Here is a 5,646-nt window from a genome sequence, read left to right as displayed (position 1 = left end):
TTTGTTTGTTTTTTTTTTTAATTTATTGAGGCTTCTTTTTTGTCCCAGCCTATGGTCTATTCTAGAGAAAGATCCATGATCACTAGAGAAAAATGAGTGTCCTGGTGATTTGGGATGTAAGGTTCTATATATGTCTGTTAAAATTCTCTATATCTCTTTCTCCTTTCTTTGTTTCTCTGTCAGTAGGGCTTCCGTTAGTATCTGAAGTAGGGCAGGTATTTTATTAGCAAAATCTCTCAGCATTTGTTTGTCTGTGAAAAATTTAAGCTCTCCCTCAAATTTGAAGGAGAGTTTTGCTGGATAAAGTATTCCTGGTTGGAAATTTTTCTCTCTCAGAATTTTAAATATGTCATGCCACTGCCTTCTCGCCTCCATGGTGGCTGCTGAGTAGTCACAACTTAGTCTTATGTTGTCTCCTTTGTATGTGGTGAATTGCTTTTCTCTTGCTGCTTTCAGAACTTGCTCCTTCTCTTCAGTATTTGACAGTCTGATCAGAATATGTCTTGGAGTGGGTTTATTTGGATTTATTTTATTTGGAGTTCACTGGGCATTTATGCTTTGTGTATTTATATTGTGTAGAAGGATTGGGAAGTTTTCCCCAACAATTTCTTTGAATACTCTTTCTAGACTTTTACCCTTCTCTTCCCCTTCTGGGACACCAATGAGTCTTAAATTTGGACTTTTTATTTTATCTATCGTATCCCTGACATCCATTTCAATTTTTTCGATTTTTTTCCCTATCCTTTCTTTTGTTCTTTCATTTTCCATTCTGTGGTCATTGAGGACGCTGAGTAGTTGTTCAATGTCCTCTAATCTTGTATTATGAGTATTCAGAGTCTTTTTAATTTGGCCAACAGTTTCTTTTATTTCCATAAGATCTTCTATTTTTTTTATTTACTCTTGCAATGTCTTCTTTATGGTCTTCTAGGGTCTTCTTTATGTCTTTAAAACCCGTGCCATGCTCTTCTTCATGTCCTTTATGTCCTGTGCCATGCTCTCATTGTTTGATTTTAGGTCTTTGATTAATTGTGCCAAGTACTGTGTCTCTTCTGATATTTTGATTTGGGTGTTTGGGTTTGGGTTTGGGTTCTCCGTATCGTCTGCTTTTATCATATACTTTAAGATTTTCTGTTGTTTTTGGCCTCTTGGCATTTGCTTTACTTGATAGGGTTCTTTCTTGATATAAAAAATACCAATCTCTAATTTGTCAGGTTTACAGCTTGGTGGCGTATACTTTCTCTAACTAGCCAGCAGATGGCATCTGCAAATCACCTATTCCCCTCAAGTCAGTTCTCCCCAACTTTGTCTTTGTGGTGTGTGGGGATCTGATTCTTGTGGGGTTCAATTGGTGCACTGTTTGGGTGTGTTGTTGGTGCTGTCTGCCCTGAATGGGGGGCATGTATCTGGGTGGTTATGGAGGCAGGGCAGCTTTAATAATCAAACCTCCCAGGTGTTCCCAGAGATTTAAGGCTGTTGCAAGAGTCTAAGCCTTCATTTCAGTCTTGCCACAGATTGTCTCTGCCGCTGACCCACAAGTCCTTGGTATTGGCGTAGGGTCCCTGGGATTTCCAAGTGGGTCCTCCTTCCCAGCTGTGCTCTTCCAGGACCTCTGCTGGGGGAAGGCTATGCCACGTCACAAGTGCATGCAGGCCTCCAGGGAAGCCCTGGGCCGCCGGGCCATGCAGGGACATTCCTAGCCTCCTTTAAAGATGGTTGAATGGGGCATGTTAATTTCCCCCCTTTTCACATAGCTCCACCTTCTCAGCTCCAGGACAATTAGCTGTGTGTGCACTAAAGGCCACTGTCCATGGCTGATATTGTGGCATGTGCACAATGCTGTGGGAAACACTCTTGGCGCGGATCTGGGCTATGGCTCTGTCCCTGGGCAGGAGTGTCTCCAGTCCGCTGGGGAGATGGCTGCAAGGGGCGCAGTTTCTTTGTCCTTTTGGCTCCCCTCTGTCCCCCTGGCCCCAAGACAATCAGCAGCAGGTGTGGGGAGGGCTATCCTCCATGCCAGACACCGAGCTGTTGGCTACAGCCCGCTCCTGCCATGCTTCACTGCGTGGTTCTCACTGCCGTATCTGCAGCTGCTCCCAGGTTTTTTTTTTCAAAAAGAACTAGTCCATCTCCAAACGCCAACCTGCGGTTTCCCCACACTGCAGCATGGCCGCCAGACTTTCAGCTGGCTTACTCAGTTGTTTCAGAATGCAGACTCCCAGTTTCACCAAATGCATGGTCCTTGTGGATTTAGCAGACCTTGTCCAGCTGGTGCATCACTGGAACTGGTGTTCTGGGTCACTTTCTGGCTTTTATCTAGTATTTTTCACGGAGGTGTTTTTTTTTGCCCTGTCTCACCTAGCTGCCATTTTAGGTTCTCACTGTGACATGTTTTAAAGTCAGAAAATATGAGTCCTCCACCTTTGTTCTTTTTCAAGATGTTTTTGGCTATTCAGAACCCTTTACCCTTCCAAATAAATTTGATAATCAGCTTTTCCATTTCTGCAAAGTAGGTTGTTAGAATTTTTATTGGGGTTGTGCTGAATCTGTAAATAAATTTGGGTAGAATTGACATCTTAATGATATTTAGTCTTCCAATCCATGAACATTTCCATTTATTTAGATCTTCTTTGATTTCTTTTAGCAATGTTTTTTAGTTTTCTGTGTACAGGTCCTTTATATCCTTGGTTAAATTTATTCCTAGACATTTGTTTCTTTTTGTTATTTTAAATGAATTTTTTCTTCATTTCTTCCTCAGATGACTCATTGCTAGTATATAGAAACACTACTGATTTTTGAATGTTGTGATCTCGCATCCTGTCACTTTGCTGAACTTGTTTATTAGCTCTAGTAGCTTTGTTGTAGATTTTTCAGAACTTTCTATATATAGGCTCACGTCATCTGCAAATAATAGTTTAAGTTTTACTTCTTCCTTTCCAATTTGGATGCCTTTTTTTTTCTTCCCTAACTGCTCTAGCTAGAAATTCTAGCACGACATTGAATAAACAGGGGTGATAGTGGGCATCCTTGTCTTATTCTAGATCTTAGAGGAAAAGCTTTCATTCTTTTACCATTGAGTACAATGTTAGCTGGTTTTTTATCATATATGCTCATTTTATCATGTTGAGGAAGTGTTCCGGTGTGCTAATGCTGCCATTTTGCAAAACCACATAAATGGACAGGCTTTTATGAAGGGGCTTTATTTGGTTAAAAAGTTACAGTCTCAAGGCCATAAAGTGTTCATGGTAAGGCATCAACAATAGGGTACCTTCACTGGAGAAAGGACATTGGCATCTGGAAAACCTCTGTTAGCTGGGAAGGCATGTGGCTGGCATCTGCTTGCTCCCAGGTTGCGTTTCAAAATGGTTTTATCCAAAATGTCAGTGTCAGCTTTCAACGGCCATCTCCAAAATGTCTCTCTAAGCTGCAGCAGCACTGAGCTCCTTCTGTCTGAGCTCTTATATAGGACTCCAGTGATTAAATCAAGACCCACCCTGAATGGGTGGGGCCCATATCTCCATGGAAATAATTTAATCAAACGTATTACCCATAGTTGATTGAGTCACATCTCCATGGAAACACTCAAAGAATTCCAACCTAATCTACACTTATAAGTCTGTCCCCACAAGATTGCATTAAATAACATGGGGTCCTCTCTTAGCATCTCGGAGGCAAACTCTGGGCTTCATCTCTTAGCTTAGCATCTCCAAATGTCTTTCTGTCTACCTCTCCAAGCATTCGAGTCTGTGTGAGCTCTCAGCAATCGTAAAGGACTCCAGTTAACTAATCACTGGATGGGTGGGGTCACACCTCCATGGAAATGATCTAATCAAAAGGTCTAACCTACAGTTGGGTGGGTCACATCTCTATGGAAACAACCTGATCAATCAGTCCCACCCTAATCAAAAGTCTAATAAGTTTTCCCCCACAAGGTTGCATTAAAGAACATGGCTTTTTTGAGGGACAAAATGGATACAAACCAGCACAATAGTCATTAGAGAAATCGGTCTATAATTTTCTTGTCTTGTACTATCTTTATCTGCTCTTGTTATTAGGGTGATACTGGCTTCATAGAATGAGTTAGGTAGTGTTTCCTCTTCTTCAGTACTTTGGAAGAGTTCGAGCAGGAGGACTGGTATGAATTCTTCTTGAAATGATTGGCAAAATTTACTTGTGAAGCTATCTGATCCTGGGGTTTTCTTTGTTGTGAGGTTTTTGATGACTGATTCAATCTCCTTACTTGTAATTGGTCTGTTCAGGTTTCAGTTTCTTCTTGACTCAGTGTACGTTGTTCTTGGGTTTCTAGGAAGTTGTCCATTTCATCTAAGTTGTATAATTTGTTGGCATACAGTTGTTTATAGTAATGTCTTATGATCCATTTTATTTCTATGGGGTCATAGTAATAACACCCATATCATTTCTGATTTCATATGTTTGCATTTTCTTTTTTTTTTGTCAGTCTAGCTAAGGGTTTGTCAATTTTATTAATCTTCTCAAAGAACCACCTTTGAGTTTTGTTAATTCTCTCTATTGTTTTTTGATTCTCAATTTCATTTATTTATGCTCTAATCTTTGTAATTTCTATCCTTCTCCTTGCTTTGGGATTAGTTTGCTGTACTTTTCTCTAGTTCCTCTGGATGTGTAGTTAGGTCTTAAATTTTACCTCTTTCTTCTTTAATTAGACATCTAGGGCTGTGAATTTCCCTCTCAGCACTTCCTCTGCTGCATCCCATAAATTTTGGTATGTTGTTTTCTCATTTTTATTCATCTTGAGATATTTACTGATTTCTCTTGCAATTTCTTCTTTGACTCACAGATTGCTTAAAAGTGTGTTGGTTAACTCCCCTACATTTGTGAGTTTTCCAGTTCTCCACCTATTACTGATTTCCAGCTTCATTCCATTATGGTCAGAGAAAGTGCTTTATTTAATTTCAGTATTTTTAAATTCATTGAGACTTGTGACCCAACATATGGTCTGTCCTGGAGAATGATAAATGAGCACTTGAGTTCTTTTATCATATGATTCAAGTTCTCTGTTTCCTTATTGATCCTCTCTCTAGATGTTCTATCTATTAATAAGAATGGTGTATCGAAGTCTCCAACTGTTACTTTAGAGACATCTATTTCTCCCTACAGATTTGCCACTGTTTGCCTCATGTATTTTGGGACACCATGGTTAAGTGCATAAATATTTATGATTGTTATTTCCTCATGGTTGCCCCTTTTATTAATATTTACTGTCCTTCTTGTTTCTTATAACAGTTTGCATTTAAAGTCTATTTTGTTCCCCCTACATGGGACATGACTCCTAGGGGTGTAAATCTCCCTGGCAACATGGGATATAACTCCTGGGGATGAGTCTGGACCTGGCATCATGGGATTAAGAGTCTTCCTGACTAAAAGGAGGAAGAGAAATGAAACAAAGTAAAGTTTCAGGGGCTGAGAGATTTCAAATGAAGTCAAGAGATCATTCTGGAGGCTATCCTTATGCATTATATAGATATCCCTTTTTAGTTTTTAGTGTATTAGAATAGCTAGAAGGAAGTACCTGAAACTGTTGAACTGCAACCCAATAGCCTTAATTCTTGAAGATAATTGTACAACTATATAGCTTACACTGTGTGACCATGTGATTGTGAAAACCTTGTG

The sequence above is a fragment of the Choloepus didactylus genome, chromosome X, assembly GCF_015220235.1.
Source record: "Choloepus didactylus isolate mChoDid1 chromosome X, mChoDid1.pri, whole genome shotgun sequence".
Taxonomy (NCBI): domain Eukaryota; kingdom Metazoa; phylum Chordata; class Mammalia; order Pilosa; family Megalonychidae; genus Choloepus; species Choloepus didactylus.
Note: the sequence above shows the minus strand (reverse complement) of the source record.